Raw genomic sequence first — 13,579 nt, 5'->3', positions numbered from 1 at the left:
TGTCTTTGACTTTCTGTTGTTCTATGCTTTCTTCCTCACTGGTTACAAATCTTTCACGTTTCCCGTCATCTGCACACTTTGAAATTGTACCTGCGCACTTTACTTCCCTACCTAACAGTTAATTTAGCAACTGTACCTTCAATCCTTTCATGCAAATCATTGACATATGTTGTGAATAGTTGAGACCCCAGCACTGATGGGGGGTCACCCTCTGACATTCCACTCATTACAGCTTGCCAACCAAAACAAAATTATCCCTAGTGTGTACTTTCTGTCAGCTAATCAATTGTTTGCTAATACATTATCCCCTACATAATGTACTCTTGGACAGTAAACATTGACATCGCACTTTATCAATGCCTTTCAAAAATCCAAGTACTTTACATTTACAGGTTCCCCTTTATTCAACTTGTTTGTTATTTTTTCATCGCTTTATGATCTTCTAAGTATCCTGCTATAACCTCCTTGCTAGCAGATTCTAACAGTTTCACAATGACAGATATTAGACTAACTGGCCTGTAGTTTCCTGCTTTCTGTCTCCTTCCTTTCTTGAATAATGTTATTACTTTTGCCACTTTTCAGTCTGCCGGGACCTTCCAGAATCTAAGGAATTTTGCATGATGATAACTAATGCATTGAATAACATTGCTGCTACTTCATTTCAAATTCAAGGATGTAGGCCATTCAGTCCTGGGGATATGTCAGCCATCAGATCTTATCATTTTCTCAGACACTTTTCCCGGTGATGGTGATTGTTTCAAATTCCTCCCTCCCATTCATCTCCTGATTGTCAAGTATTTTTGGAAAGTTCTCTTAAGTCTTCTAAGTGAAAACAGACACAAATACTGATTCAACACCTTCACCATTTACTGGCTTTCCATTATCAATTTCCTAAACTCACCCTCTTGAGGACCAAAATTAGCCTGAGTTACTTTATTCCGATTTAAATATTTGTACAAACTCATTCTCAGTTTGTATATTCCCGGCTAGATTTCTTTTGTATGCTTTCCCTGTATTTTTTTTGGCCATTTTTTGTTGGTCCTTAAAATCTGACCACTGTTGTGATCTATCACTAACCCTTGCATATCTGTAATGTTTCTTTCAGTTTGATATATCCTTAAATTTTCTGTACAGCCACAGATGTTCCTCTCTTTTCTCACTGGGTTAAATCTTTGCTGAGAGCTATTAAATATCACCTTAATAGTCTGCCTCTACATCTCTGTAGAGTCTTATCTCTTAACCTAGTTTCTAGTTCACCTTCACTAGCTCAGCCTTCATATCATTACAGGTACATTTATTTAGTTTATATCACTAGTCTTAGACCCATATCTCTCTTCTTCACACTAAACGTGAAATTCTACCAAACCATGATAGCTATCACATAAAGGCTCCACTACCATGAGGTTATTGATTAATACTCTCTCAATCATTATTGTCAGGACTTGAAGAGCCAGTTGTACCACCCTCTGGCTAAAGAATTTCATCCTCAACTCAGTTCTAAAGGTTTATCCCTTCACTCTGAGGCTGTGTCCTTGGGTCCTAGTCTCTCTGACTAGTGGAAACATTTTGTCCACATCCACCCCATCCAGGCTTCTCAGTATTCTGCAGGTTTCAATCAGATTATCCTTCTAAACTCCATTGAGTATAGACCCAGAGTCCTGCTCCTCATATGACAAGCCCTTCAATCCCAGGATCATTCATGCGAACCTCTTCTTCCAACACATCCTTCCTAAGATACAGAGCCCAAAACAGCTCACAATACTCCAAATGTGGTCTGACCACACTTATACAGCCTCAGCAGTATATGTCTGCTGTTGTACTCTCTAGATGAATGCTAACATTGCATTTGCCTTCCTAACTGCTAACTGAAACTGCATATTAACCTTAAGAAAATCCTAAACCAGGACTCCTAAGACCCTTTGTAATTCACAAAGCCTTTCCTTATTTAGAAAATAATCTAGGCCTCTATTCTTCCTACCAAAGTGCATAACCTCATGCTTTCCCACATTGTATTCCATCTGCCATTTCTTCTTCACTCATCTAGCATATGTCCGAGACCTTCTGCAGCCTCTCACTTCCTCACTGCTACCAGTATCAGTTTTATCCCTCTGCATCCCCACCTTAATGAACGTTGGGCATAACATGACATTGAGCTCTTCTTCCATCATCTTCGCCTCTGGGCCCATTTCTTTGGACAAGAGTCCTCTCCCCATCCCACAGACCCGTTCACCCAGCTCCCATACTCTCCCTCCGCCTGGACCCCTCACTCTGGCTTTTTACCTGCACTCAATCTGTTCATTGAGAACTGTCAACATGACTTTGGTTGCCTCAATTTCGCTGCACCCCTCACCCAATCCAACCTATCTCCCTCCGAACTGACTGCACTCCATATGCTTAGATCAAACCCTGACTTTGTTATTAAGCCTGCCGATAAGGGTGGTGCTGTTATAGTCTGGTGTACTGACCTCTACATTGCAGAGGCTGAACACCAGCTCTCAGATACCTCCTCCTATCTCCCCCAGACCACGACCAGGCTATTGTATCAACGATGGTCACTGACCTCATTTAATCTGGTGATCTCCCACCCTCCCACTGCCTCCAAGCTGATAGCCCCCAGTCCTGCACAGCTCACTTTTACCTTCTTCCGAAAATCTACAAATAGGACTGCCCAGGCAGACCTGTGGGTTCAGCCTGCTCCTGACCCACAGAACTCATCTCTTCCTACCTCGACTCAGTCTCTTCTTCCCTGGTCCAGTCCGTGACCACGTACATCTGCAATTCCTCTGACACTTTACGCTGGTTTCAAAGCTTCCAGTTTGCAGGCTCAAGCCGCTTCCTCTTTACCATGGACGTGCAATCCCTTTACACGTCCATTCTTCACCAGGAAGGCCTTAGGACTCTTTGCTTCTTCATGGAGCAAAGACCTGAACCATCCCCACCCACCACCAACCTCCTCTGCTTGGCCGAGCTTGTCCTCACCCTCAACAACTTCTCTTTTAACTCTTCTCATTTTCTTCAGGTCAGAGGGGTTGCCATGGGTACCCACATGGGCCCTAGTTTTGCCTGTCTCTTATGGGGTACATGGAACATTCCCTGTTCCAGTCTTACTCTGGTCCCAACCCATAACTCTTTCTCCGATATATCGATGATATCATCGGTGCTGCTTTCCTCTGTCATCCAGAATTGGAAATATTCATCAATTTTGCTTCCAATTTCCACCCCACCTTCACTTTCACTTGGTCTATCTCTGAATCCTCCCTTCCCTTCCTTGACATATCTGTTTCCATTTTTGGGGATAAACTGGCCACTAATATCCATTATAGACTCATAGTCTCCCACAGCTACCTGGACTTTACATCCTCACACCCTTCGTACTGTAAAGACTCCATCCCATTCTCTCAGTTCCTCCGTCTCCGTCACATATGTTCCAAAGAGGCCGACTTCAACAAGGGAGGCTCCGAAATGTCCACCTTCTTCAACCGAGGAAGACAAGGCTCTCAACTGGGACTGACCCATCTCCCAGACTTCTGCCCTCATCCCCCCTCTTCGTTTCCATAACAATGATAGGGTTCCCCTTGTCCTTACCTACCATCCTACCAGCATCCACATCCAGAAGATCATCAGTCGCCATTTCCACCACTTCCAATGAGATGTCACCACCAGGCACATATTCCTCCCCCCTCTCTTATCCACCTTCCACAGGGACCATTCCCTCTGGGACACCCTGGTCCACCCCTCCTTCACTTTCAACAGCACGCCCACAGCACCTTCCTGTGCAACCGCAAAAGGTGTTAAACCTGCCCACTTACCTCCTCCCTCCTCAGTATGCAAGGGCCCAAACACACGTTCCAGGTGAAGCAACACTTTACCTGCACTTCCCAGAATCTAGTCTACTGCATTCGCTGCTCACAATATGGTCTCCTCTGCTTTAGGGAAACAAAATGCAGACTGAGCGACCGCTTCACAGAACATCTATGTTCTTTAATGCACCATCCTGTTCCCTGGCCAACGTCTCTGTCTTAGGCTTGTTGCAGTGTTCCAGCAAAGCTCAGCACCAGGTGGAAGACCAACAACTCATTTTCCCCTTGGGGACCCTGCAGCCCTCCGGATTCAATATTGAGTTCAATAATTTTAGGGCCTGAACTGGTCCAATGTCCCAGCACCCTATCCCACATACCAGGCCTTATTATCACATAGTCAGACATTACACACTACCTATTGTTAGCCACTAACAGTCTCCATTAACAGCTATTCACCCTCGTAGCCAGATCATAATCCATTCATTTGCCTGTCCATCAGTTCTTCTCTCACTTTGGGATCTATCCCCACCTATCATTTACTCCCTACCCCCTCTCCCTCCCTAACTTCTGCATATAAACTAACATTATCCCAGCTGCCATCAGTTCTGAGGGTCACCAGACCCGAAACGTTAACTCTGATTTCTCTTCACAGATGCTGCCAGACCTGCTGAGCTTTTCCAGCAACTTCTGTTTTTGTTCCTGATTTACAGCATCCGCAGTTCTTTCAGTTTTTATTGCATAGTGTAAGTGTTTATCACTTTTAGCTGTGATGGTTCGATGCATAGTCTTCATGACATTTCAAGCACCCCTCACCTCCAGGGAGCTGAGCACATAGTCCAGGCTGACAGCCCAGCTGCCAACACTGAGGAAGTACCATACTATCAGTTGTTTTGCCTTTCCAATACGCTCTTAAGCCAAGTCCCCAGCTACTCTATCAAGCAGATGTTAAAAAAAACATGGTATTTTTCACAGAGAAATATAAGAGACTTCTCCTGGTGTGTTGAACAATATCCGTCCTTGATCCAACATCAGTAAAAGGTTCTTGCTGTGTGTGGAAGCTTTAAATGTGAAAACTGCCTGCCATGGGTCGCCAATGTTATGTTTGGAAAATTAGTGGGTCTTTTTTGTTCTGAGTGGCTGGTAATTGTGTGTAGTTAACTGCTGAGCCAGGAGGGGGAGCAGTTGTCCCACCTCTGGAGTTTATGGACCAGTCAACTGAATTGAAGAGGAACCTGAAGTCAGGATTGAGAGCACAATTATTAACTTGAGTTCTGGGAAGGTTGTCAACTCTCAATGTGGACTTGGGAATGTAAGTCTTCAGTTGATTCTATCCATTTCACTCATTCTCAAGGACTCAGTAAGGAAATGCTACATATGCTGAGTTTTGATCCCAAAAACTTCTGCATTGCAACGCTTCAGGCATGAGAGGGTAGACAGATTTTTAGGCAGTAAGGGAGTAAAGCAGTATGGGATAAGACAGCAACGTGGATTTGATCAGCCATGATCTTATTGAATGGCAGAACTTGATGGGCTGAATGGCCCACTTCTGCTCCTGTACCTTCTGGTCATTTTACTTTATTCTTTTATATGTGTGGGCACCATTGGCAAGACCAGCATTTGTTGCCCATCTCTATTTTCCACTGACTTGGTGGGGCAAAGCTATGGGCCAAGTGCTAGAAAATGGGCTTAGAATATTTAAGTGGTTGTTTTTGACGGGTACAGACATAATGGGCCAAAGGGCCTTTTTCTATGCCATAGACTTCCATGAGTCTATGACTCTGTAACAGTTATGAGTCACGCGCATTGCTGTGGGCCTGAGGTCTCATATAAGTCAGACTGTGTAATGATGTAGGTTTCTCTCCATAAAGGACATCAGTAAATCAGATGGCATTTTATTTTACAAAACAATGATCTTAGTCATCATCATTGAGAGTAATTTTCCATTCTAGATTCATTAACTGAATTTCAGCAGCTGTTATAGTGGGATTCAAACCCATATCCCCCATACATAAGGATTATTAGTCCACTATACCACCATCTCATCCAAGGAAACAGCACAGGCAGGATGGGCCGAATGGCCTCTTTCCGTGCTGTGAGCTTCTACAATTCATGCAGCAGCAAGGATTCAAGTCCCAAAAGCATGAGATAGAGAGAAGATACTTTAAGAGAGAGAGAGCAAAAGTCAGAAAGGCAAACAAATTGTTATATATATACTTGAAAATGTGCCAGCAAAGGGCCTGCCAATCCCAGTTCCCTATGGTATAGTTTCTCTTGTGCTTTTTTTTATTGATGTCAGTTTAATGAGTTGCAGGGACGAGGAGATAACAAACACAGATAACAAACACCATGCCTGATGATGCCTTGGAGATGTGAGGCAGTCAGCTCCCATGTGACTGCCAAGCTGACACAAACTGACACTGCTGGAGTATAGGTCTTTGAGCTTCAGTTTCGAGTTACAGAACTGATGATAAGAAAGCCACAGATATACACACGCAAACACGTCTTCATATCTTCAACTTCCCACACAGAGTTAACTGCCATTGCCCCAGAAACAATAGTGAAAGCATCGTTAATGTCCATCAGCCCATTGGCTTTGAGAGACTCAAGTGAGAACCTAATGTTTGCTGTCCAAGACATCACAACCTCTGCCTCTTTCTGTCATCAAGCAATTTAACTCCTGGTCAAGTCAATAAAGAAAGACTTGTATTTATATAGCGACATCAGGATGATCCAAATCACTTTTACAGCCAATGAAACACTAAGTGCGGACGTTGACATAATGTAGAGCAGCTAGGACAGCCAACCTGTGCACAGTAAGATCCCATACCTGTTTTAACAATCTGGGGAGAGCTCCCCTGTTTTTCTCTGTGAACGTGTAAAGGGGTCTCCAGCAACTGCCTGACGTGGATTGTCAAGTTTGACGTACCATCCAAAAAGCATGACAATGAATTTAATGCTCTGCATGAGAGATCATTGCTCAGCGTCCCACCTCAATCAGGCACAATAAGTAAACATCTAACTGCACCAGTGCCACATTGTCTGAGCACCATCAAACAGAATGCAGTTACAGCTTTTGCATCTGGAAGCCAACTGTTTCAACCAATGTCCAGCCAGCCTCCTGTCTTCCGATCTCGTCCACACTAGAATCCCTACAGTGTGGAAGCAGGCCATTCAGCCCATCGAGTCCACAATGACCCTCCAAAGAACTTCCCACCCAGACATAACCCTACCCTACATTTCCCATGGCTAACCCACCAAGCCTGCACACTATGGATGATTAAGCATGGCCAATCCACCTAACCTGCACATCTTTGGACTGTGGGAGGAAACCCACACAGACACGGGGAGAATGTGCAAACTCCACACAGTCACCTGAGGCTGGAATCAAACCCAGGTTCCTAGCAATGTGCGACAGTAACGCTAACCACTGAGCCACTCTGCTGCTTCTGTTTTAAGCCCTGACCATCCATCACCCTCTGTGTTCACTGGCCTATATTCCCTCTTGGTCTGACAACATGTTGAGTTTTAAAGCCTTCCTCTTATCTTTGCAGTCTCTCTATGGCCAGAGCTGAGGACCCCGGTCAGATGCATTGCCTTCTCCAACGTGGAGAGATTAAAACTGATTACATTCGAAAGTGAAGATTTGCAGGAGCACAGAAAATCTCAGAGGGTGTGGGATTGGAGGAGATTACGGAGTTTAGGAGGGGTGAGGCTGTGGAAGGATTTGCAAACAAGGATGAGAATTTTGATATCATGGTTTTTGTTTAAACACAAACCAGCTCAGGCAACTTAGAAATGGTAGGTGAATAGGCTTGACACAAGTAAGCACATGAACAGGAGTATTTTGGATGGTCTCTAATCAATGGATTGGGAGAGTCTAGCTAGGAGTTCAAGTTGTCCATTCTAGACATGAATGAGAGTTTCAGCAATGGCATGATTATTTGTCTTTTTCTAATTTCAGTGATCTATCATTGTCCTGTCCTACTCCAATCAATATCGACTCATTTTCTGATTCAGGGCATCTTTTCAACAGATCAACCAACTCCATCAACCAAGTCATGGCAAATGATCAAATTTGACGAGTCAAATTGCAATCAAACAAGTTTATTAAAGGTTGGAGTTGAGAGAATAGCTAAGGGGAAAATCTGGAATTTATTGTGGAGTTGGGCAGTTTTATGGTGGTGGAAGTACATGCTTTTGGTGGTGGCATGGATAGATTGCTAGAAGCCAGTCTGGAAGCACATCACCCATGCCTCACAGCTTCCTATCTCTGCAACTTCTGTGATCATTCTTGTTCTCATTTATTCGCGGAATGTGGGTATCATTGGCTGTCCAGCATTTATTGCCCATCCCTAGCTGCCCTTGAGAAGGTAGCGGTCAGCTGCTTTCATGAACGGCTAGAATCCATTTGATATAGGTTGACCCATAATGCTGTTGGGGAAGGAGTTCAGGAATTTGACCCAGCGACAGTAAAGCAAAGTTGATACATTTCCAAGTCAGGATGGTGAGTGGCTTGGAGGGGAACTTGCAAGTGGTGGTGTTCCCATGTGTCTGCTGTCCTTGTCCTTCTAGATGAAAGCGATTGTGGGTTTGGAAGGTGCTGTCTGAGGATCTTTGGTGAATTTCTGACTTCTTGAGTGCCCTTAGTTTTAATTGTTTCCTCACTGTTAGCAGTGAGCCCCAAGTTTTGGAATTCCTCCTTAAAACTCCTGCCCAATCTTCTAACAGTCCTTAAAATCTATCCCGTTTGACTAAGCTTTAGGCCATCTGCCCTAATCTAATGGAAGGTTTGAGTTATAAGGAGAGGCTGGATAGGCTGGGACTTTTTTCACTGGAGTGTTGTAGGTTGACAGGTGACTTTATAGAGGTTTATAAAATCATAAGGGGCATAGATGAGGTGAATAGCAAGTGTGTTTTCTCTAGGGTTGGGGATTTCAAGGCTAAGGCACATATTTTTAAGTAAGAGGAGAAAGATTTTAAAAAAATACGAAGGGCAACTTTTTTACACAGAGTATGTGGAATCAACTTCCAAAGAAAATAAAAACTGAAAGAACTGCGGATGCTGTGAATCAGGAACAAAAACAAAGTTGCTGGAAAAGCTCAGCAGGTCTGGCAGCGTCTGTGAAGGAAAAAATAGAGTTAACATTTCGGGGCCGGTGACCCTTCCTCAGAACTGCCATCTGAGGAAGGGTCACTGGACCTGAAACTTTAACTCTGTTTTTCTCCTTCACAGATGCTGCCAGATCTGCTGAGCTTTTCCAGCAACTTTGTTTTTGTTCCAAAGAAAATGGTGGATGCAGGTACAGTTACAACGTTGAAAAGACATTTGGATAAGTACATGGATAAGAAATGTTTGGAAGGATATGGACCAAATGCAGGCAGGTGCAGTTTGGGATTATGTTCGGCATGGACTGGACTGGATTGAGGGGTCTGTTTCTGTGCTGTATGACTCTATGACTCTATGACTATTACCATGGAGTAGCAGAAGATTTTATTCAGTAATGTTCCTGTGAAATGCCTTGGGATGTTTTGCTACATTAGACGTGCTACAGGAATGCATATTGTTGTTCAAAATTGCAAACAGCTAAACCAAACTGAAATGTTCCTTATGCCACGTTGAATTTCACTGGAAATTCAGTGTCACCTGCAAGGCCAGCATTTATTCTCTTAATTTATTCCTCTGTGGGATGTGGGTAGCACTGGCAAGTTAAGTAATTGTTATCCAGCCCTAATTGTCCTTGAACTGATTATCTTGCTGTGCCATTTCTGAGGCCATTCTCGCCCCCATCGGGGTGGGTTTGGAGTCATATATAAGTCAGACTTGGTAAAGACAGCACATTTTTCCTTCCCTAAAAAATATTGGTGAACCAGTTCGGCTGCGATAACAAACAAGGTTAATTTCGTGGTCACCATCACTGAGAGTAGTTTTCTGCTGTCGTGCTGAGACCAGAGCCCATTTAACAAAGCGTTAATCTGAGACCCTGGATCACTCAGTTTGTGACAACACCACCCTCTCCCTCTTACTGGAGGTCACTTCAGGCGGCAGTCAAGAGTCAACATATGTCTGTGAGTCTGGAGTCACTTACAGAGCCAGACCAGGTAAAGAGAGCAGGGTACATTCCCTAAAGGACATCAATGAACCCTTTAGGTTTTTAACAACAGTCTGATTATGCTGTTGTCTCTTTTATTGATAAGCAAACAGCATGAAGGTGGTATGGTGGTACAGTGGTACAGTGGTTAGCACTGCTGCCTCAAGCACCAGGGACCTGGTTTCAATTCCACCCTTGGGTAACTGTCTGTGTGAAGTTTGTATGTTCTCCCCATGGGTCTGTCTGGGTATTCTGCAGTGTGGAATGTGCTGCTGGCTGTGGAAGTGGCGTTAGAGACTTTTAAGCAACTCTTGGATAGGCACAAATAGGATAGTAAAATGCAGGGTAGATTGATCTTAGTAGGATAATAGGTCGGCACAACATTGTGGGCTGAAGGGCCTGTACTGTTTTATGTTCAAAGTTAGGTGGATTGGCCGTACTAAATTGCCCATAGTGTTCAGGGACGTGTAGATTAGGTGGGTTATAGGGGAATGGGTCTGGGTGGGATGCTGTTAGGGTCAGTGTGGACTTGTTGGGCAAACAACCTGTTTCCACACTGTCGGGATTCTATAATACATTACATCAGAAGTAAAGCTACCGATGACTACAGTATGTTCGCAACCTCATGGTCTCCCAATGTCTTTCATAGTTATTCGAGAAATCGCGATGTGCAGTCACTGTGTCCTGTCAAATAAATTTCGCTCTCCAGATTTTCGAGTTGAATTCTCAAATTCCCATTATGGGATTCGAACTCAGGTTCTCTCGATTATTAGACTGTGCCTCTGGATTAAATTAGTTTTAAAAGGTAATGACTATCTGATTGCGCCTCAGGTATGAGGCTAAATGTTGTGTGTGATTTGTAGGAGTTGGGCATTCACAGCTCAGAAATGTCATCCACACCTTCACCCTACACAGACTTTTTCGGAGAGACCCATCAGCACCGGCTCAAGGCAACCAGAGAATGGACAATAAATGCCATCCATGACAAGGGGGTACATATAAATTCCTAGAATGAACATTGGAAAAAAAATTCCAAGTCGTTGCTTTCACCTCTCAGTAACTTCCAGCCTGCACTCCCATTTCTCAATAACGGTGGCTGCTGTTCTGGGAAAGCGTTGCTCCTCACTAACCAGGCTGACGAGGCATTCACCTGGGTCATAGTCAAGGACAGTACAAGCCAATCAAGGTAATATATCTTTACAACCCCTCAGCCAACCCTATAAACTAACTTTCCATAAACCATAAATTTATTAGGAACTTTGTAATCATTAACCGTGTACTCAGAGATCTGGTACCAGAATAACCATCAATGTTTAGTTGCAGACATGAGAAACATCCGCATTGTCCCAGGAACCACACCCAGACTATTCTGTGCAGTTTTGCTCTCCATTCCAAAGAAAGGATACACTTGCCATAGAGAGAGTGCAGCAGGGGTTCACTAAGCTGATACCAAGGGATGGCAGGACTATCCTATGACACTTCCCTCACTCAACTAGCATTTATGTGAGCTTAGAAAGGTGAGAGGGAATTTAATTGAAACAAATAAAATTCTAACAGGACTGGAGGATGTTTCCCTTGGTCAGGGAGTCTAGAACCAAGGGAGACAGTCTCAGGAGATGGGCCGACCATTTAGGACTGAGATGAGAAAACATTTCTTTACTCAAAGGGTGGTGAACCTCTGGAATTCTCCAGCACAAAAGGCTTTGGAGGCAGAGTCACTGAGTAAATTCAAGAAAGAGAGAGATAATTTTTTTTAGCTTTTAAAGGCAACAAGCAGTATGAGGAGAAAGTAGGCATATGACATTGAGGTAGAATATCAATTTGAGTGGCAGAGTAGGCTCAAAGGGTCGAATGGTCTAAGTTTCTGAGTTTCTTTAAACTGTAAGTGTCTGGATCAACTTGTGATGGAACTGACTAAACCATTTCAGATCAATTAGCTCAGTTGGTTAAAGTGCAGTGCCTTGGTGTAGCTTCAGTCCTCTCTTGGCTATGATAACCATGAAATCCTGCCTCCTTGCTTTGTCCCACACTTAAGGAGTACAATATCCCTGAAGCAATGTGAAGCTGCCTATTGGAGAGATGCCATCTGTAGGCAGTGGCTAATTACCTGATTAATTCCCAAATTTAAAAAATGTCAGGATAGTAGGAATTACCAGACGTCAAATTCATCTTCCACCATCTCATGGTAATCACCTGATACAAAGATAATTAAGTTATTGACTGATCATAGCAAAGAACAGAAAGACTGAAATTTCTAAAGTACCCTTAATAACTTCAGAAGCCCCAAAGTATTTCTGAAGCACGATCACATGACTTATATTGTGTAGGAAAAGTGGCAGCCATTTTGAGCAGTCCCACAAACAACATTATGATATGACCAGAGATATGGCTGAAGGATTAATATCAGCCAGGATGCTACCATGTGGTTGCTTGCACCAAACTGTGAGGCCTCAGTTTAAATTCTCATTCTGACAGATGGAGTTATCTGGAAATGGAGCCATGTTAAGCCATCAACCTGAATGATGGACTCAAGTCTTTAGAGTGGTGCTTGAACGTGTGACCTTCTGATTTGAAGTGAGAGAGAATGCTACTGACTAAGACATGGCTGACACAAACCAAAGCAACAAAACAAGTTCTCTCCAATGTTCTGACCCAGTTTTACTCCCTCAGATGACTACCCAGACAGATTACCAGTTCGTTATCATATTGCTGCTTATGGGAGCATGCTGTGCTCATTGGCTTCTGTGTTTCCAACATCACAGCAGCACTGATATTTGATTGGCTCTGAAGAGTCCAGAGATTGTGAAGAAGGCATGCTCTTTCTGCACAGAATCCAATTGTGTAGAAAGAGGTCATTTGGCCCATCAAGTGTACACTGACCCTTCAAAGAGCATCCAACACACACACAGTCCCTACCTTATCCCTGTAACCTTACATTTACCAATTTACCTAACCTGCACATCTCTGGACTGTGAGAGGAAACCGGAGCAGGTGGAAGAAACTTACATAGACACAGGGAGAACGTGCAAACTCCATAAACACAGTCAATTCAGGCTGGAATCAAACCCAGGTTCCCGGCAATAGGAAGTAACAGTGCTAACTGCTGAGCCACCATGCCACTTAAGCTACACATTGCTTCATTGCAAGACAATTGTTGAAATGTTTCAATTTCTCAGCAACGGTACAATTATTTGTCTTCTAATGGATGGTTTATGCTGTAATTTCAGCGATTGTACATTGCTGTACCCTACTCCAATCAATATAATGTTCTGATCTACTGTGTGTTTTACACAGAGCAACCATCTGCATAAGCTGAGTAATGGAAAAGAATCAAATTTGACCGAAGTCAAATTGCCAATCAAACAAAGTTTACAAAAGGGTTGGAGGTAGGAGGATAGCAATGGGGAAAATCTGGAATTTATGACCTTATTGGTGACACAGCCAGATTTCCACATGTGAGAGAGACAGAAAATAAAACATCTGGAGAAGGTTTTGCAGTCGCACGCAGGAATTACAATCCAGCATCTGTTTAGATTTGAAAATATCAACAGGATTTTTATTGGCATTGCCGTAGTTCAGTTCATGTGCCAGGACTTTGTTTGCAGGGTCTCCTTGCTTAGCCATCCTAACACACCATCTTATCTTAGTAACTAGTGGCATGCAGCATTCCCTGTGTGTTATGGAAGTGAC

Source organism: Rhincodon typus, chromosome 12 (assembly GCF_021869965.1).
Source record: "Rhincodon typus isolate 14 chromosome 12, sRhiTyp1.1, whole genome shotgun sequence".
Taxonomy (NCBI): Eukaryota; Metazoa; Chordata; class Chondrichthyes; order Orectolobiformes; family Rhincodontidae; genus Rhincodon; species Rhincodon typus.
This window is presented reverse-complemented; position numbering follows the sequence as displayed.